The following is a 21,846-nucleotide window of genomic DNA, read 5'->3' on the forward strand; positions in this document are numbered from 1 at the left end:
TACATGTAAGCACAAATATTTCTATGAAAAATAACTATATTTTCCAGCACAAAAAAATGTAGGCAGAAAGGGAGAAAGAAGCAAGGCATCATTTTACATTTTTGGAAATCTTTATGATGTTAGGCTTAATATGGTAGAAAGCCAGATTTTCATACCTGCTTCTGCATTCAAGTTTCTTTTTTGTTATTGTTGTTTTTTTTTTTTTTGAGATAGGGTGTCACTCTGTTGCCCAAGCTGGAGTGCATTGGTGTGATCACAGCTTACTGCAACCTTGAAATCAAAGGTTCAAGGGATAATGCTCCCAACTCAGCCTCCCTCCTGAGTAGCTAGGACTGCAGGCAAATGCTACCCTCCTTGGATACTTTTTTAAATTTTTTGTAGAGATGGGGTCTTGCCATATGGCCCAGGATGGTCTCAAACTCCTGACCTCAAGTGATTGTCTTGCTTTGGCCTCCCCAAATGCCAGGATTACAGATGCGAACCACTGCATTCAAGTTTTTCAGATATGTCATGTGGCCCATGAACTATTCCACCGAGAGTTAAAAAACAACAAGAAAACACTTCCATTGAGAGCAGACAAAACAAAACAAAAATAATATCTTGGTATTATTACGAACATAGTTTTGACTTTTATAAGGCTTCTGGAAGGTTCTTAGGGACCCCCAGACATGTGCAGAACACACTTCAGAAACTTCCGCTTTGTATACCACATAAATGATGAGTAGAGTATAATATTACCCCAGTTACACTTGCAAGGAAACTGAGGCATAAGGAGATGAAATGACTTGTCCAGGGTCATGAAGCTGGGCTTCAAAGCCAGGCCCCTGTGGGTGTCAGTGGGGTGGGATGGGGGGCAGACCTTGATTTTGGTGGCTTTGGCCCCAGCACTCAGCCCCAAGAGAGAGGGCAGGGATTGAGCACAGACAAAACCAGAGAGGCAGGCCAGGCCAGTGAGAAGAGGGGGCTTGGGAGGGGCCTCAGGATCAGTTAGTCACCAAGTGGTTCTGGTGACAGGGCTGGAGATGGCAGCTGGCGGCAGATGTAGCCTCGGGCTGGAAAATCAATAGGCGATCAGCGGCCCAGGAGCACGCTGTCCATCAGGTGCTGCGGAGAGGCAGGGGCAGGGGGGCCGGGAGGAAATATCACTGACCCCCGGCAGGATTGATCAAACAGCCAGACACCCAAGGCCAAACTCACTAATAAAGTGAGACATTCAGCTCAGCCCTGCTGCTGCTGCTGAAGGTCTTAAAAAAACCGCTTAGCTGGGGAGTTCTTGCTAAACTGTCTTTGTTTCTTGAGGCAAGTGGGAGGGAGGATGAACTAGGAGAGGCCTGGCTTGGCTGCTGTTTGGCCTGGGGCTCAGGGCCCAGGGCCCAGCACTCACAAGCTAAGCCCTGTGTGTGTTTTTGTGAGTGTGTAGCGTGTGGCATTTATATGTGGCACGGGTGCACCGACGCGCACACTTTATCACACATGTGTGCACATGTACTCGTTCCATGCCTTTGCATGTACCAGACATGCTACAGCATACAACATTTATACACGGCACGTGCAACACATATGCCCGTGCCATAGCACACACGTGTGCACAATATGCCTCGCGTGTGTGCATGTATGTGCATTACCATACCACATGGCAGGTGTGCACATGTGTGTATGTGCCATAGACACGGCATCTGCTTTTGAGCGTGAGTACGTGTATGTGTGAGCTGAACTCTTTTTCAGCGGTATCACCACTTTCTCGGCCTGTAGCCCCAAAGATGCAACACTTGTAAGGACAGTCATGATGACTGGGGGGAGGGGGATGGACGGCAAAGTGCAGACTGGCAGATTGTACCTGCAAGGCCAAGCTGTCCAACAGAAGCAGCTGTGGACAGGAAGGAGGAGGAGGCGGAGGAGGGAAGAGCCGCTATGGCAGGGGTTAAAGAACCTTGGGGCTAGGAAAGGAGAGAGGGGAAGTTGGGGGGTCGTGTCTGTGGGGGGAGAGAATTTAATAAAGGATGTGCAGGTAGAATTTTAAGAAGTAAATTCTGAAATAAAGTAAATTAAAACAAAGTATTAAGTTAATTAATAATTATTAATAATTAATAAGGTAAAATAAATACAGTAAATTCTGATGTTGTGGGTAAGAATTTGACATCTTTTGCCATTAGAGATCCATGTAAAGAAGGGTCACTTAAGCCTTTTTAATTTTGTGAAGGCAATAAGTGGAAGCCTGATGAACACGTGTATATGTGAAAAAAACCCAAAAAACCAAACAGAATCACTTCCAGCAATTTTCTGATTGGTGGACTGTGTTTTGCTAACTGTGCCACCATGCTGAGACCGGGCTTGCAGGCACGCTGAATGTATTTGGGTTAAGTAATATTGCTCACATTGAGAATTAAATTTTATGGAATGCCTTTGTGGACGAGAGATTGTAATAAGAGCTTTCCATGTGTCATTTACTAACCCTAAGATACAGGTACCACTTTTATTTCCATTTTTTGGATAAATTCATTGGCGCTCAGGGGTTTAATCACTTGCTTAGGTCACGTGGTTAATAAGGAGGAGAGCTGGGATTTGAGCCCAGCCTTCTGACTCCAGAGCCCAGACTTACCTGGGCTGTTGTTTCAGAGCACAATGTGGGTACTGGGGGAGCAGGACGGTAGGCTGAGCCTGTATCTGGGGGAGCATTTGCCATCATTGTACCTTGTCCCAAGTTAGAAAGTAGAACCCTGGGGTGAGGGGCAGAGCATTTGGCTTAGGTACCCTTCAACCCTTTACCCAACAGCAGTTATAGCTGTCTGGCCCCCAAATCCCTCATCCCAGACCCCCTGGCGGGGCACCCTCTTTTGTCTTTGTTGCTGAAGGGCCCGTGGACGCATAGGAAGGGGAGGATCTGCCGGATCTTAAACCAGAATGCCTTTGGGATTTTACAGAAACATACAAGGATTCCTTGAGGATAAGTGAGGCTCTACCAAGGGTGTCCAATCTTTTTTCTTTTCTGCTGCACATTGGGAGAAGAGGAGTTGTCTTGGGCCACACATTAAATACACGAACATGAATGAAAGAAAGAAAGAAAAAAGAAAGGTCTGTGATGATATCTGACACCCAGATAAGCAAAACAGTCCTCAAATAATCTGCATGTGGCCCTCAGCCTGCATGTTGGACACCCCTGAATCATAGGAGAACTATAAAACCTGATTTTCTTCAAAAGTGGTCTGTGTATCAGACTTACTGCTGGCTTATGAAAATGGAGATTCTTGGGTCCCTTCTGGATCTACTGAACCAGAATCTCTGAAGCTGGGGCTGAGGGCTCTGCATTTAAAAAATGTCTTGATTAATTCTTCTGCATGTTCTAATCTGGTCCTTTGGGCTTGCTGTTCCCCTGCCTGGTGTGCTCCCTGAAGATCCTTCTTCAGCTCACACTTTCACTCTGTAATTATCCCCATTTTTCAGACAAGTAAACTGAGACTCAGAGTGGTAGAGTCACTGGGGTGACTTAAAACCTCACCGCAGTCAATGGCAGAACTAAAAGGGCCTGACTCTACCCTGAGCGCTTTCTTTTTTCAAAGCTGCTCCTGTCACTTGAGGAAAGGTGACAAAGAGTGTTTTGAAACTGTAAACAGGGTTTGTCTGCTTTGAACTTGTGGGTGTGACCTTATTCCAAAAAAAGAGTCTTTGCAGATGCAGTTGAACTCAGGAGCTCAAGATGAGATAGTTCTGGATTATCTGGGTGAGCCCTAAAACCAATGACAAGTGTCCTATAAGAAAGGAAGACATGGACACAGATGAGGGGAAACCGAGAGCACTGAGGATAAGCCAAAACGGAGACAGAGGCAGAGTCGACATGGAGACTGATGCGGCCATAAGCTGAAGAAAGCCAAGGATTGCCCAGGGTCAACAGCAGCTCAGAGAGAAGCGTGAAGCAAGTTCTCCCTGGGGCCCTTCAGAAGGAGCCAGCCCTGCTGATACCTCAATTTGGGAGTGGCCTCCAGCGCTGCATGAGAAGCCACCACGTCTGGACACCTAATACCGGGGGCGGATCCTATCCTGGGAGAAACGAGGGTTGTCCCTGAAGGACACCCAGCTTCCAGCTCCTTAGGAAAAGGACTTTCTACAGTCGGGGTTCAAGGATAGAGTGGGCTTTGCTGGGGAGGAGCTGGACCCCATCACCGATACCCCCATAGCTTAGTGGAGGGTCTGTTGTGTAGTTAATCTTGACCACTTGTGAGGCCTGCAGCCCTGAGGTCCATGCATTGGTGCAAAGAGAGAGGCGAAGTTTCGAGAGCTGACAGAGGACTTAGAGTGGATGCCCTGGGTGGTGTCCAGGGGCCTGATAGATGGCCACAGTTGGTAGAGAAGTGGATCTGTGGGAGGAGGGAGAGGGAGGAGGAGAAGGAGAAAGGGGTTTGGCTGCCAGGCAGGCAGTGGCACCTCCTGGGCTCTAGGGGCCCCGGCACCAGGGTCTGTCCTCCGTGAGCTTCACAGACCACCCCACAACACCCCCTCCCTGCTTTCTTCTGATAAAGTCATTTCCATTTGGATGTTGCCTTGATCATGATGCTCACAACCCCCAAAGGAAGAACATCCCTCAATAAACCACAATATTTTCCCAGCCAAGAACTTGCTGTTCCAAATTCACTAAAATTGCTGGGATATTCTTTTCTCGTTTCTGTGCCAAGAGCTGTTGTGGACAGAATTCGTAATATCACAGAGGGGTGAAGGTAACCAATTGTTCAGTCACAAAGAGGTGAACTTAAGTTTTTTTTTTAAATATACCTTTCAGATTGGCAATGAACATTGGTGTGGGAGTGGGGAAGTGGCACACTTACGTGTTTATTAGGGGGAGAACACATCGGTGCAACCTGTATGGAGAGCAATTTGGAAATGACACGAGATGTGAAATGTGTACGGTGGTTTGGGGTTGCTTAGTCCCTAAGATGGGTGGGTGAGAAGTGTAAGTTTTTGTTATTCTGTGATTGAATTTGGTTTCTGCCTCAACATTGCTCCTCCCTCCCAATACACATCCCGTTCCACTAGAAGGCAGAAAATTAATTCTAATTGAAGTTGGGTGTGGTGGTTTACACTTTTATTTTATTTTATTTTTATTATTATTTTTTTGAGACAAGAGTCTCACTATGTCGCCCTTCATAGAGTGCTGTAGCATCATAGCTCATAGCACCTCAAACTCTTGGGCCTAAGTGATTCTCTAACCTCAGCCTCCCAAGTAGCTGGGACTACAGGTGCCCACCACAACACCCAGCTATTTTTTTGGTTGTGGTTGTTATTGTTGTTTGGCAGGCCCGGGCTGGGTTCGAACCCGCCAGCTCTGGTGTATGTGGCTGGCAGCCTGGCTGCTGAGCTACAGGTGCTGAGCCTGGTTCACACTTTTAGATCTAGCTATTTGGAAGGCTGATGTTGTGGAATCCTTTGAGGCCAGGAGTTTGTGTACAGCCTGGGTGATACAGCAAGACCCCATCTCTGAAAAAGTTAAGAAAAGAAGAAAATTAATGGTAGTTCATGCAATATAAACTGGCCGCTTGAGGGGGGCTCCGCTAATTAAAATTTCTTCTCTCAATGCCCTTCTTCCTGGGAGGGCACAGTATTTGGAGATGATGGCTGCTTATACGGTAAGTCCTTGCCAGGCAAGGGACCATGGACCTGCACTGAGCTCGTCTCGGGTATTTGCTCAGAGCCTGCATCAGTGAGACCCTTACTGGTGTGGTGTCTCAGCTCACTTTTCTGATGCACAGAACTTTTGGCTCTTCCTCTGAGCTACTTTGGAGCTGTTGAAACGTCATGAGGCTGCCTTGGCTATGCATCTCTCCAGTTACCTTTGCTAGCAGGGCTGAGGATTGCAGATTGGAAATGGGGCCCACATCCACTTTCAGGTCCCTGAACGCAGCCAAGGCACCATCTCCTCCATCCTATACTTGGTGCTAAGCAAGGTGGCGACATACTGGCACCCGGTGACAGTCGTTAGCTTCTTTCTTCCCCTCCATTCTTCAACCCTTCTCCTTCCTGTAGTTTAGAACATTTCCCATTTTAAGTCCCCCCTGGAAGGAAGGAAAGCTCACTCTCAAGTATCTGCCACATCTTACCTCTTCAACCTGAAAGCCAGGCATTCCCCTGTTCTGCTCTACTCCACCTGCTCCACCAGACTGGGGCCTGAAAAGAAGACAGTTGGGGCAGAGGGGTCAAAACCCAACAGGTCTCATGCACCATTTTCTCTTTTGTCTTCCCCTTATATGAAGGGGACTAGTCTATCTAAACTAGTCGGACTCAAGAAGGCAGAAGGTAGAATTGAGGTTACCAGGGCATGTGGGAGGTGGGAGTTGTTATAATAAGTTATTGCTTAATGGGTAGGCAATAACTTACTATTGTTATTGTCTGGGGTGATGAAAAGGTTTTGGAGCTGGATAAAGGCGATAGTTGGATAGCACCGAGCATGAACTTAATGTCGCTGAATGAACAGTACAGTAAAACATGATTAAAACATGGCTAACATGACCAATGTTCTGTTATATACATTTTGTCATAATAAAAATTAGTAAAAAAAAATAGACATAGCAACAGGGAAGAAAAACAATTCCATATCGGTTAATCTTTGCCAACAGTTTTCTGACTGGATGTTCCATGTGGAGATTCGAGTCTGTGGACCCCCTGGCCGAGGTGTGCGGGGATCTTGAGTGGGGAGGCTTGCTGCAGCCTGGAGTGCTATTCATGAGATGCTGGAGGCAACCACCAGTGGGGAACCAATGCATAAAGGGTGTGGAGCCACACAGTGGAGCACCAGGCAGTGGGGTGAAGTATCAGCTCTGCTCTATGTATGTGCTGACGTGGGAGAGGCCCATGACGCACTGTCCAGAGGGCAGAATAATATGTGTAGTAGCATCCTGTCTGTGTAAAAAAGCCCGTACATATGGAATGGGTATGAAATTACTAAGTATTTGCGGTACAGGAAATACTACCTCCCTCCCTCCCTCTCTCCCCGCCTTCCTTCTCTCTTTACCAAAGATCTTCATTTGACTCCCTCTCTCCTCTTTCCTCTTCATACCCAGGTGTTTCTGGTCTACATGTCTGCCATGCTTAACAATCATTTTTGTCTTTTTTTAATATTTAAAAATTGTGAGAAATCACTAATACCCAGAAAAGTGCATAAAACAGATATCCAGTTTAATGTAAACTTAGAAAGCAGACACCCATACAGCCACCAGCCAGGCCAAGACATTGAACAGGGGAGCATCACCATGTGCCTCTCCCCAGTTGACTCCCTCCAGAGTTCGCTATTATTTTTTATAGCAATTATCATTACTTAAAAAAAATCTTGCTTTAAAATAATTTTTGGTTGACAGGCATTTATTTCTTACAGTTCTGCAGGCTGGAAAGTCCAAGATCAAAGGGCAAACAGATTTGGTGTCTGGTGAGGGCCTGCTTCCTGGGTTGTAGGCAGACACCTTGTCACTGTGTACGCTTCTTGGGTGTGTGCTGGTGGGAAGAGCTCTTCTGTGCCTTTCTCTTCCTATAAGGGCACTAATTCCATCATGAAGGCCCCACCCTCATGACCTAATCTCCACCAAGTAACCTCTCAGAGGGTCTACTTCCTAATACCTCCTGCTGGGGTTAGGGCTTCAACATGTGAATTTTGGAGGGAGGTATTCAGTCTATAACAAAGTCATACTTGACCAGGATGGGCCCTCATCTGAGGACTGGTGTCCACATAAGAAGAGGGAAATTTGGACATAAGACACAGGGAAGGAGGCCACAGGAAGATGGCAGCAGAGTGCAGTGGATAAGAGTTTGAGTTTTTGCACGAGGCTGCCTGGGTTTGGATCCCAGTTTTGCTACTCACTGACTGTGGAACCCTGGGTAAATTACCTAACCTCTCTGTGCCTTGCCTTTCTTATCTAAAAAATGGGGATAGATACTATATAACTTATAAAGTTATTACAAGTATTAGATGAACTAATGGACAGGAAATGCTTAGAACACTGGTTGGGACATAGTCAGTGCTGTGTAATAGGTAAATTAATGCCCTGCTGTTTGTGTATGTATCTATTTGTGTGCCTTAGAAAGTTCTAGAAGTGGCTAATGGTGCCGCCTCAGGGGAGTAGAACTGGGCTTACAGGAGAGGAACTTTCATTTAATATATTATATACTTTTATGTTATTCAAATTTTAAAAAACAAGCTCTTAGTATTAAATGGTACTTAGAAATCGTATTTAGAAATAAAGCATGTCCTAGAAATTTCAACTCTTTAGAAGCAAAAATTTTGGCAAAAAAGAGATGAGCTCTGCACCATTTAATGTAGAATACAAGACAGGACAGATTGTAATCAATCTCCCTTTCCCTGCATGTGTGCTTTTAAGGCAAAATTAATGAGTGTTCCAAGGATCCGGGTTGCATTTGCCTGGTTCTCTACATTCCTCAAACTTCTGCTCAGCTTGCAGCAGGGGCTGAGCCCCGGGCTGCAGTTCTCCACACCCACCTCTAGTGGGCCTCCCAGGACCATCTGCCTCTGCGCACCTGCCCTGGTTGCCAAGGAAACAGCCCTTTATTGAGTGGAGCCATCCCCAGCTCAGCCCAGTGATTTGTCCTTGTCTAATTATTATTACTCTTTGGATGAGTAATGGGGGAGGGCCAGAGTGGGAGGTGCAGGAGCCGCGGAGCAGTGATTTGTGTGGTTGGCAGCTCATCTTTGAGAGGAGAACATTTATCTTTCTGGAAGCAGAAAACAGCCCAACTGGGACTGGTGGGTTCACACTCTAATCCCGAGTTACCCACCTGGGGTGTGGGACGTGCACAGTGTTCACATGGTAAGCAGACCACTCAGAGCAGCTTGTCCAGAGCCACCACCCTGTGCATGTATCTGTGGGTACCCTGTGGTCATGTGTACAGCTCCTAAAATTGTATGTGCACACATCTGTGTCTGAATGTCAACACTTTTTTCTTTTTTTTTGAGACAGAGTCTCACTCTATTGCCCAGGCTAGAGTCCCGTGGCATCATAGTTCACAGCAACCTCAAACTCCTGGGCTCAAGTGATCCTCTAGCCTCAGCCTCCAGCCTCCCAAGTAGCTGGGATTACAGGAGCCTGCCACAACGTCTGGCTAGTTTTCTATTTTCAGTAGAGATGGAGTCTCACTCCTGCTCAGACTAGTCTCTAACTCCTGAGCTCAAGCAATCCACCTGCCTCAGGCTCCCAGGGTGCTAGGGTTACAGATATGAGCCACTGTGCCCAGCCTGAATGTCAATGCTTTTGATTGGGCCGTCTAAAATAAACTAGGTGTCCCGGCATGCGTGCATTTGTGTGGTAATGCGTGGGTGTGTACCCATAGACAAAGCACAGTGAATCTCTGTGTGTGCACATGTTGAATACATATCAAATATGTTTGTATCTTTATGTGACTCTGTGTGACATTCAACTTGCAAGCAGCGAGCCTGTGCTCCTGAGACGTAGTAACTACACACATGTGCAGCCAACTTCTGAGCTTGTCTGCGTGTGAACATTGCACACATTGGTATGAAAACCAACATATAGGCCCTAAACACACAGTGCTGATCTAAGCCAGACGCACTGGAGGTGAAGACATAAGGGTTGCAGAATACCGCAGAAGGGGGCATGCCACGCATTTTGGTAGCTGGGATAGATTACGAGAATGTCCTCACTGCTACATTCCTGCCTGAATCCATGCCCTTTGAAAGTGATTTTGCAGTTTCTCTCCATAGACGATGAAGTCTATTTCCTCTTTGATCTGAGCTGTACTTGACACTTGCTGTGGACAATAGAATGAGGTGGAAGGGACATTGAGCTGGTTCTGAGCTTCGGCCTCAAGGTGGCTTGCTGTTCCCATTGGCTCCCTTACAACTCTATCCAGCTGCCCATGAAGAAGCCTAGAGGATGAGGTGAGGGACCATTAAAGGGCAGGTGGGGAGCCACCCAGTTATCCCAGCTGAAGCCAGCATAAACCATCTATAGCCAACTGACCTGCAAACACATGAGGGAGTCCAGCCAAGATCGGGAGCACTAACAGCTGTTTGATGTCTATGAGTACTGGAGCTGTTTGTCATGCAGCATTGCTGGGGCAATGGGAACTGATAATGTGTAAATAGCCAGCATGCACACAGGTACACACATAGTGAGGGCATATACCACAGACTGACATATCAGATTGATAGCTTGGTGTACTAGGAGTTTTAGTTATCTATTGCTGTGGAATAAATTAACCCCTAGTTTAGAAGCTTAACAACAAATGGCCAGGTGCAGTGGCTCACACCTGTAATCCTAGCACTCTGGGAGGCTGAGGCAGGTGGATTGCCTGAGCTCAGGAGTTGGAGACCAACTTGAATAAGAGTGAGACCCTGTCTCTAACAATAGCCTGGCATTGTGGCAGGCACCTGTAGTCCTAGCTATTTGGGAGGCTGAGGCAAGAGGATCACTGGAGCCCATGAGTTTGAAGTTGCTGTAAGCTATGACACTATGGCACTCTACGGAGGGTGACATAGTGAGACTCTTGTCTCCAAAACAAAACAAAACAACCAACAAACAACCCCCCCATACAATAGACATTTATTATCTCACAGTTTCTGTGGGTCAGGAATTAGGGTATGGCTTAGCTGGATGCCTCTGGCTTGAGGTGTCTCATGAGGTTGCTCTCATACTCCTGGGGCTGCAGTCTCATCTGAAGACTTAACTGACGGAGACACACTTCCCTTTGCACTCACAGGTTGTTGGCAGGATTTAGTTCCTGCTGGTTAGTGGTGGTGGTGTCGTCTCTGTTGCTTGTCACATGGGTTTTTCCATAGGACAGATTGCACATAACACAGAGACAACCTTTACCTTGTGTAATCGGAAGCTGTGCCCTTGAACCCACCCCAAGAGAGGTAGATGCTAAGAGCTCTCTTCTTTGGAGAAATGTGGCCTCCGCCTCGAGGTGGGGGGGGAGTCTAATTCTCCCTCCAGGTATGGGGGCCCTTTCTCTCCAGCGGTCCCAGGCTGGGCTGTCTGTGCATCTTCACAGACCTGAGATTGATCACCCAACCTCTTCCTCATTGGAGCTCACCTGAGCTCCCCTCTGCCATAGTCTGCAGCTTCAGGTCCTTCTGTACCCTCCTCATGCCCAGAGCTGTACACTGCAGTTGCAATGAAAAAACAAACAGGTGTGTGTGTGTGTGTGTGTGTGTGTGTATGTATGTGTGTGTGTATGTATGTGTGTGTGTGTGTGTGTGTGTGTGTGTGTCAGGGTGCTTGAATGAAGGCTTCTGAAGATCAGGACGGGTAGATGCTAGGTCCTGTGAACCAGCCTCATGCTGATTCTGTTGGGAGAGTGGAAGCAGCATCTTCCTAGGGTCTTTGGGGCGCTCCAGCCAAGTGCAGTGTGACCTTGTCCTCTTGCTGGTAGCCACTGTCTTAGGGGCACCCACCCCACCCTGCTGGGAGCTGCTCACTGCACTGCCCAGAGGACCTGAGTGTCGCCCCAGGACCAAGGCTGAAGTCAGGTTTCCCAGCTCAGAGATGTTGAGCTGGAGGGTCCCTGGGGCCCCTGTGTGGGGAGCAGCCCTTCTGCTCTGAGTGGGTTTGTGAGGAGGCTCTTAACATGGCCAGGGGAGAGGCAGTGTAGATGCAGGGCAGTGTGGGTGGGTTCGAGAGGCATTTAGGCAACTGAGCTGGCAAAGCCCAGAGGACTTAGAGATGGCTGGGGGAGGAGCAGGTGCAGGAGGGAATTGGGGGGGGTGGTATAGAGAATAATGACACAGGCATGTTTCCTGCAAAGTTCACCGGTGGTAATGAGTACTCCTGCATTTGACTAATGAATGTAGCAGCTTTAATCCCCTGTCTGGAGTTGGCTCCGAGGTGCTAATAATGACTGCATACCAAACTTCCAGAAAGGCAGGCAGAAACTTAGCCACAGAAAGGCTGCTTTCAGGGAAGAGCCCTGCACACTTTCTCTAGGAAGCAGGATATTGGGCATCCTGAGACTCTGGAAGGACAGGCCAGGTTCCACCCTTCCCTCCAAGCTCCTCTCCACTAAGATCATCTCTTAGCACTGACCTCCCCCCTTTTAACCCTCACTCCTCCCCTTAGCTTTAATTTCAAATTGTTCCTGTTTTTGTTCTCTGAGCTCTGGACTCTGTATTTGTCAGCACTTTATTGACTTGTATAATTGAGGCATCTAGAGATATGGCTGCCTTCAGGAAGGGCTGGTTCCAGGAAGGCAGCCAGTGGTATCAGGAGTCGGCCCTGCTCTTCCAGTGCTCCTTTCCTTTCTGTGTTCTCGATTCTCAATCAGAATAGCTGCTGCAACCCCGATTTACACCTTCATGCTGAGTAACCCCACAGCTAAGAAGACTTTTTTTTTTTTTTGCAGTTTTTGGCCGGGGCTGGGCTTGAACCCACCATCTCCAGCATATGGAGCCGGCACCCTACTCCTTTGAGCCACAGGTGCCACCCCTAAGGAGACTTTAAAAAATTTGTTTTTGAGACAGATTCTTACTCTGCTGCCCACACTGGAGTGCAGTGGTATGATCATAGCTCACTGCAGCCTTGAACTTCTGGGCTCAAGTGATCCTCCTGCCTTAGCCTCCAGAGTAGGTGGGACTATAGGTGTGTGCCACCATGTCTGGTTATTTTTTATAGAAACAGGGTCTCACTATATTGCTCAGGCTTGTCTATAAACTCCTGGCCTCAAGCAAATCTCCTGCCTCAGCCTCCCAAATTGCTGGGATTACAGGCATGAGCCACCATGGCTGGCTGGAAAACTTTTTTCTTTTTAAGATAGTTCTAGGAAAAGTCCTGGGACTGACTCTCATTGGTGTGGACCAGATTGGTCCAACTGAGTGTGCCATTTTACCTGGCCAGGCATATGTCATGCTCAGGCCGGCTCAGCCCAACTCAAACCATGTGGCTTGAGTGTGAGACAGGGATGGTGTTCAGGTTGAAATTGTGGTCCTGAAATAGGAGCACAGAGGATGGCAACCGGGCAGGGAGGGCCACACATATACTGACCACAGACCCCGCCTCATCCCTGTCTCCTTGCTGGCATCCTGGACTGCCCGTGATGGGAATTCACTCATGCATCCAGCCCTGCCCTTGGCCCTGACACCTTGCTTTGGTTGCCTGGAGTAGAACATTTTGCTCTTGCCTCATCAAATCCTGTTCCCCTTGCAATCGCTGAGGAAAGAGCACTGTGTTGGTCCTCCAGGGGAAAGAAACCGATAGGATGTACAAAACCTCATTGAAAACAGATTTGTTTGAGGGAATTGGCTGACAAGCCCCAAGACCTGAGGAGTGAATTGGCCAGCAGGAGACTGGGAGAACCGATGGTATAGGTCCCAGGAAGAGAAGGCTTGAGACTCAGGAAGAATGAATGTTACAGTTCAAGTCAGAAGGCAGAAAAAAAAAGGCAGTTAAGTAGGAGGAGAGATTGTCTCCGACTCAGGGAGGGTCAGCCTTTTTGGTCATTCAGGCCTTCAACTGATTAGATGAGGCCCACTTACCTTAGGGAGGACAATTGCTTTGCTCAGTCCACTCAGGTAGACTGAAACATCCTTGCAGACACACCCAGAATAATGTTGGATCAGATATCTGGGCACTCAATGGCCCAATCAAGTTGACACATAAAATTAACCATTAAAGGCGCAAAATGGGTCATCTCTGACCCTGCATATGGCAAGGTCAAAGAGTTGGTCAGGGGACTGGGCTGAGTCCTATGCCTGACAGGACCTCCTCTTTGCACTCTGAATGACCTTTACACCTACCTCTGAGTAGGTGGTGTGATTCGTCTGCCTGAAACTCACCCCAAAAGACTTTCTTTATATTCTATTAGTGCTCAAGTGGAAAGCTTGGGGACCCAGGAAGGGCTGCTCTGAGTTCCCTCCACAGGTCTCAACCCGCTCGGGGCTGTGCCCCAGCCCCACCCCATTGCCACTCTGTTCTGTGCCCCAGCAAGAATGACCCCCAGGGCTGTGTCTACTGGACCCCAGGTGGGATTGGTGGGAGACAGGAGAGAAGTTCGGGGTCAGATCCCCTGTTCCTTCCTGTACCTGGATCCCTCCTGCCTCAAGGCAGAGCTCTTGATCCCACACCAGCCTCAGTGACACTGCCCCTCCTCCCACCCCTCGCAGGGTGCCTCCCCTCCCCTTTTGGTGCTCTCAATCCTGCCCACACCGCTGTGCACAGTCCCCTCATCATGTCTCCTCCCAGCGGATGGTGCCAAGAGCTGCCTTCCTGCAAGAGCCAACTCAGGGAGCACAGGGCACCCAGCCCTGAGGGAGTGCCCCCCCCCATGGGCACTGGCAGTCAGCCAACTCGGGTCCTCTAAAATTAGTGCCTCTTTCACTGGCATGATGAATTTGGGCAGTTAATGGAGCCAGGGCCACTTTCTTCCACTGCCTCTCAGTAGTTATATGACCTGTCGCAAGTCAAGTGACCTAAGCCTCAACTGCCTCATCTGTAAAGTGGGTATAAAAAAACCCTTCCCAGAAGCCACTCTCCACAGCATGGTTCATCCTGAACACTTGGAAGAATTAAGTTCAGCCTCTCACTCATTCATTCATTCATTCATACATTCAGGGACCACCCTCTGGGCTTCCCAACATGGCAGACTCTGTGTCTGACCATCATCTATCAGGTCAGAAGACTTCCTTCTCCTTTCTCCTTTCTGAGTAAGGATAATTACATGAAATAAAGCTCACCTGGGTATACCCCAGCAAGACATAGACCGTTTCCATGACTCTGGAAAATTCCCTCCCATTCCTGGAAGTCATCACCCCCACCACCATCAAACAACCCCGATGTGATTTCCACCATTCTCTCAATTTGTTCTCATTTATTTTCATTTTTCTGGTGGATCCTTTATTTTTTGGAGCACACATCTCCTCTGCAAAATAGTATTCATTCCCCTACTAACTACCTTCTTCAACAACCACATGTGTGGACACATACATGTCCACGCAACCCCCTCACATACATGCCTGCACACTCACACACACGCAATGCATTACACACACATGTGCACATGAGGTTGAGCCAACTTTTTCAAAGCCCAGAAAGATACAAGCCGAGATGAGGCCAGACACAGTGTTGTTTTCATTGAAACCCCTCCTGTTGGTGCGCACGTGGACACACAGGCAGCCCCGAGGCCGAGTAGCAGTTCCTATCACCTTCTGCCCTCCCTGTCAGAGTCAGCGCAAGGAGAGAAAAATCGGAATTCTTGCCCTGTCTCAAAAGTAAAAGGGACAAATTAGTTTCTTGTCAGTGCACTGCAATAAATACATTGTCATTTTTATCCCCCAGTGAATCATAGTCTCCATTTCTCCCGTAACTATTATACAGTCTGCTGGCACTATATCATTTTTTGGTAATTTTATTTTCACCAATTGTTTTATGAAATTTTTGAGTTTTATGGACACTAAAACAAATCTAGCCTGCGAGTGTTATAGCCCTTTAAATCATCGGCAGGAAATCTCAAGGTTCCTCCAGACTGTGGTGGAAGGAGGCTTTAGGGAAGAAAGATTGCCCCTAGCTTATAAACTGAGCAAAAACCCAGAGATAAGTTTGTAAAAGGGACATAGATCATGGAGGGTGAAGACTGGGTGTAAAACATCTCCCTGCTCAGCTCCTGTAAGAATAAAAATGGACTTTTATTTAGCAGAAACACTGAAGTAGTTGGGGGGAAGAAACATCCAGCCCCCATCTTCACTTTCTCAGCCACAAGTGCCGTCTGGAGTCAGTGAGACCCAGAGTCCAGGTACTCAAGCTGGGAAGCTTCAGGTGATGGACCCTCTCTGGGAGGCTGAGCACCCCCATGAAGTCTGCCTCAAACTACAACCCCCTGTCAATGTCAGAGTCACATTTCTGTGATGTCAGTGAACAAAAGGGAAGAAACTGATTCTGAAACACACATGGGGGAAAAACCCAGAAACCCAAAGAGAAGAGACTAGCTAACCTGATTGGGAAAAAGGCTCGCCTCACTGGGTATTAAAATGCATTATAAAGCTACAATAATAAAACCAGTATGTTACTGGCATAAGAGAAGATAGACAAATCAATAGAATGAAATAGATCCCTGAATAAGAACTCAGTCCATGAAAAATGAAGGATTATATATCAATAAAAGAAGGATGGATTCTTCAGTAAATGCTGTCTGTAAATCCGGTTGTTTAGAAAATAGTCCATTTAGATCTTCATCTTATTCTAGAGTTCAAAAAATAAAGACTGGGTAGGTGAAACAGTCGAAAATAAAAAATAAAACAACAAAAGGCTGGAAGAAAGGATAAATAGAGCATTTGATCTCTGGAGGAGGAAGTCTTTATCCATGACCTTGGAGAGAACTACCAAGCAAAAAGACACAAAGATTTAGCTCCCACTGCGCCCATAGGCCTGCATCCCAAGACACAGGCCCCTGCTCATGGCCGAAAGCCAAACTGATCAAACCTTTCTGACGTAGGTGACAACAAAAGGTTAGTCTCCGTAGATTGGTAAAGGAATCACTAGGACTGATTAGAATGGGCTAGGGGGTAAAACACCTACAGTTCATTGAAGTATCGGTAAGTATCTCCTAAACATGGGAAACACCTTTCTAACCACATTAGTTATGGTGGTGAATTGTATGTGTCACCCCCGGAATGGAGTTCCCAGACCTGTGGTCAAACATTATTCTGGGTGTGTCTGCTTCTTGATGTGGTTGACATTTGAATGGTAGACTGAGTAAAGTTGACGGCCCTCCCTGAGATAGGAGGAATTTTAATTTGTGTTTCCTGGATGGCTAGCGTATTAGAGTTCTCTAAAGAAACGAGAGAGAGAGACATAGGTATATAAAGAGATGGCTTATGAAGGGCATCCTCTCCCGTTTGCCTCCCTAACAGCCCATCCTCAATCAGCACCATTTTCAGGAGAGAGTCCAGGCACAAGAATAACCTGGTTGCAGCTGAAGATTTGTGGACAAGGGGCAGCTGTTTGCATTGACTTCTTTTTGGCTCCGGAGTGATGCTCAGAAATCTTGTGACACACAGGTTCTGATGCAGTCATCCTGGTGGATGGCCTGAGACTCAGCATTTCTAATGGCTCACAGGCGATTCTGCTAATGGGTAATCACTTTAAAGGGCCCCACGCAGTACCAATGGCCCAGACAACCGGTTCGCAAACTTGGCTGCACACATTGGAATCACTTGGGGAACTTTACCTAAAGATTCTGACATAGTTAATCTGGACCATGGTCTGGGTATAGTTTTATTCTTTAAAAGTGCATATTAGGGCGGCGCCTGTGGCTCAAAGGAATAGTTCGCTGGCCCCATATGCCGGAGGTGGTGGGTTCAAACCCAGCCCCTGCCACAAAAAACGACGACAACAACAAAAAAAACCGCAAAAATAAAAAGTGCATATTAGTACAGACAAGAGCCACTGCTCTGGACAGTGTTTTACTTTATACACTAATTGTAACAAAATAAAGACATTTGGCTTGTCAGAATTCGTTTCAAAAAAACAAAACAAAACAAAACAAAACAAACTGCAGGCTGGGCACCCATAGCTCAGTGGTTGGGGGCTCTGGCCATATGCTCCAGGGGTGGTGCATTAGAATGTGGCGTAGGCCTGCTAAAAGAAAAAACAAACAAAAAAAGCCAGACATGGCAGTTGCCTTATTCCCAGCTACTTGGGTGACTGAGGCAAGAGGATCACTTGAGCCCGAGAGTTTGAGGCTGCTGTGGGCTAAGACATCACGCCATTCTACTGAGGGGGACCACGTGAGAATCTGTCTCAAAAACCAAAACAAAACTGCATTTTTATGTCAAAAGAAAGTTTTTGTACAATCTTGCATGGGTCATAGCAGGACCTGAAAGTGGGGTGAACTCTTTTGCAAGGACAAAGATGGAGATAGGGCCACTGCCTGCTCTGGGGAGAAGAGCGCAGACAGAGGCAGAGGAAGGCCTCCTGCCCTCCAAATCTTCAGAAAGCTAATGAGGTAGCCAAACGCTTGAAAAGAGCGGCATTGATTCTAAAAGATGCCAGCGAAGGCAGGAGTGGTTCTGAGACTTATTTGCCCATTCAAATCACGCGTGGGATCTTAAACAATTCCAAATTAAATCACAATCGAGATGGGACATAGGCTCCAGTACTTTCTGAAGCTCCCGCAGGATTACAACCTGTGGGCATATTTGGGAGCCTCTGGGTTCAGGTGCTGAGTCTCGAGCAGCCCAGATGGATGAAGCAGGCACAAAGGTAAGACAAGCCAGTAACCATCGGCTGTGGGCATTTTCCAAATGCAGGGAATGTTCTGCACTCTGAGTTTGTGGAACCACAACGCCAAGCCAGGAGGGCTCCAGCCAACAACCATTAGGGAGGCTCTGGGTTTGAGAGGAGAGTTGCTTCTGTAAGCCTCAGTTTTCTCTTCTGTAAAATGGGAAGAACAATACCTGCCTAAGAAAGGTTTGAGGAACAAAGGAGAAGATGCGTGTGGATGCGTTCTGTAATATGCTGTATAGAGAGGAAGCACCATGTAGTTCTATGGACATGGTCTGCTGTTTCACAGCGCCCAGCCTTTGATGAAACAGCGTGGCAGAGAATTTGCGAACCTAGGCTCAGAAGGATCCCGCGGTGTGGGAAAGCGAGGCACTAGCTCAGCCGCCACCTTGTGGTAGAAACTAGAGTTGCAGGGGTAGGCGCCAGAGAGCTTTTTGAAGGGTAGCGTCCGTCCCAGCAGAGTTTCTCCACGTTTGCCCTTCGGATATTTTAGACCGAATAATTATTTATTGGGGAGGGGAGAGTATGTTTTGTACATGGCAGGATGTTTGGAAGCTTCCATGCATGGCCTGTACCCACTTCTAGTCCCCCTCCCCCCAGTATGACAACCAGAAAATGTCCCCAGACTTTGTCAAGCATCCTTCCCGGAGCAGAGGTGCCTGATTGAAAAGGACTGAGCAACAGCAAAACTCAAACAACAACGACAATAAGAACAACAGCAATGATGACATCTGCTAGTCATTTTTGTGAGCTCAGTATTTCTAGCGCTTTGCCTGAATGTGATAACCATTGTACGGCTATTGACTCATCCGCCCAGCCTCTCCACAAGGAGGGGTAAAGTGTAAAGCTTTGTTTCAGAAATGAGAAAACAGGAGCCTGGAAAGGCCATACTGTCCCCAGGCCACACTCCTTGGCTTATAGAAGTTGAGTGAGCTTAGTCTCAAAAGAGGGTGTCTGGAGACAAAAATCCATGTTGGTTTCCTAACGTTGTTTTCACAAAAACATCATAAAGTCAGCATGTTATAAACCAACGTGTCATCTTACAGTTCTGGAGGTTGGAAGTCCCACGTGGGTCTGATGGGGAGAGGACGGACGTTTCCCTGCCTTTCCCAGTGTCACTCTAGAGCATTCTTTGGTCCACGCTGTCTATCTTCAAAGCTTGTGCCTCCGGCCTGTGCTTCCACCATCGCCTCTCCTCAGACCCATGTGGGCTGCGTGGCTGAGGGATCCAACTCGTTCCCCAGAGCCCTGGAGAGCTTGGCTGGGATAATCGGAGGAACTGACCAGAAGCAGATATTAGCTGATATCAAGAAGAGATTTCTGAAAAGCACCCCTGCCAAGGTCTGGGCTGGGTTGTGTAGGATTTGGCGATAGGAGGGAGTGGCTGAGATGGCATGCAGGCGGTGGTGAGGTTGGTGCGAGGTGACTCCCTTTGGCCAGGGGCCAAAGTCTGCAGTGCGTGAGATGAGGCCAAGTGATCAGAGGCTGGGAGAGACTAGGATGGAAGGGTGGGAGACAGGGCCAGCCTCACCCAGGGGAATGCGTGTTTTGTAAGTGAAGTCCCTAGGACAGAGAGTCTTTACCAGTCCTGGCGCAGATGCCTCCCTGCCGCCTGGGAGGTCCTTGGGCACTCCCACCTCTGTTCCCTGCCGCCTGGGTCCTGGCCCAGTGCACGATTCGCAACTGAGTAACTGAGAACCGTTTATTGAAAGGACAATATGCACACATGTAGGCAGAGAGAGGGGACGCAGGGAATGGGGCAGTGTCCGGGGCCAGCAACTGTGGGAACATTTACCACCTTCAGAGGGGAGGGTGGTGACCAGCACCCAGAGCGGGAGCTCCATGGAAGGTGCCCCTTGGGTAGGGAGACCAGCCAACCCACAGTTACCCAAGGGACCCTACAGGGCTGGCCCTGGGTGATTAATGCACAGCCTTTCCTCCCTCCTCCAGGCCTCCTGCCAGCCAGCAGGGCCAGAGAGCAAGCAGTCCTGCAGCCATCCTCCCCGGTCACCTAGCAGGTGGAGGGGTGTGCCCACTTTGGGTCTGGCCTGGTAGTCTGAGGCAGATGAGGAGGTCTGGGAAGAGCTGGATTCTAGATTGGGGGGGTGTCTTTCACATCTGGTCAGGTCCCCCAGCTTTGCACACCCAGGTTGGAGCAGACATGGATGTGGGGAGGGCTTGGGAGCCTTTGCAAGCCTGTCCTGTGGAACTCACTTTCCCTTTTGCCCTGGAGGAGCAGCTCCTGGCTGGGGAAGGCTTCCCTGGAGCCCTGCCATGCACTCTCTCCTCCAGGGCAGGGCTCCTGCTTTAGCTCCAGTCCGTAGGGGGTGTGTGGGTGGGGGGACACTTTTGTCTTTTCCTTGGCCTTGCCTGGCCTGGCCAGCAACAGCTCTGTCTCCTGCTGTCAGGGCCGCCAAAATGTGACAAGCGGCAGATGGGCCTCTGATCAATGGACCCCATCCCCAAGCAAGGACGGTGGGGCTGGGGGCAGGATGGGGGAGCGGCTGCTAACGGATGGGCCCATGAACAGTGATGGATAGGCAGGAAGAAGCTGCCATTTGTCTTGGGAAAGTAAGTGACTCCAGGGAGGAGGACAAGGAAGGGACACTGTGGCTGGGAGGGTGGAGAGAAAGCAACCGGAGCTGGAGTTCTGCGGGACTGGGGAAATGGTGGTGAGGGTGCCGTGGCTGGGGTGGGCTTGGGAGCAAGTTCTTCCCCCCGCCCATTAACCAGAGCTCCCCAGCCTGGCTGAGAGGGTCCTGACACGTCTGTGGAAGACCCAGAGGCGTCCTGTAACCATGGAAATTGCAACATGCCCTTGCCTCACTCTCATTCAGGGTGAAGTCCAGTCCCCAGATGATTTTCCTTGAAGACCTTCCATGGTTTTCCTCACCTCCTCCTCTTCCTCTCTGCCCTGGACTCCCACCACCGTCCTCGGCTCATGCCACTCAAGACAGTTCACTTGCTTGTTCCCCTAGGCCTTTGCCCAAGCTGTACCCTCCACCTAAATGCCCTTCCCCAAGTATCTGCACCGCGCTGTCTCACACCTTGTGGGTCTGGTGTGAGAGCAGACTTCCCTGGGTACTCTTTATAAAACACCAATATCCCTGCCCTGGGCCACTGTCTCTCCTGGAACACACTCTCATTCTTACTCTGCCTTACTGCTTTTTGTTTATTTGTACCAGCCATCAGCAGACATGTCATCTATTTGTTCACTGGCTGAGGTCTGTCTCCCTCACTGGATTGTAGACTCCGTCAGGACAGTGGGGTGTCTCTTCTGTTTGCTTCTGTGTTCTCAGTGCTTACAATACCACTCAGCTTGGGCTCCACAAACATTGGTTGCATGTATGAATAAAAGTGTTCAAATTCTGATAACCTCCTCGTGTTTCAGGAAGACGAGGCCCAATGGAGAGAAAGAACACCCAGACACCGTGTCTAAAAGAGGAAGTGCTGGCGGCGCCTGTGGCTCAGTCGGTAGGGCACTGGCCCGTATACCGAGGGTGGCGGGTTTAAACCCGGCCCCGGCCAAACTGCAACCAAAAAATAGCCGGGCGTTGTGGCGGGCACCTGTAGTCCCGGCTACTCGGGAGGCTGAGGCAAGAGAATCGCTTGGGCCCAGGAGTTG

Source organism: Nycticebus coucang, chromosome 21 (assembly GCF_027406575.1).
Source record: "Nycticebus coucang isolate mNycCou1 chromosome 21, mNycCou1.pri, whole genome shotgun sequence".
Classification (NCBI taxonomy): Eukaryota; Metazoa; Chordata; class Mammalia; order Primates; family Lorisidae; genus Nycticebus; species Nycticebus coucang.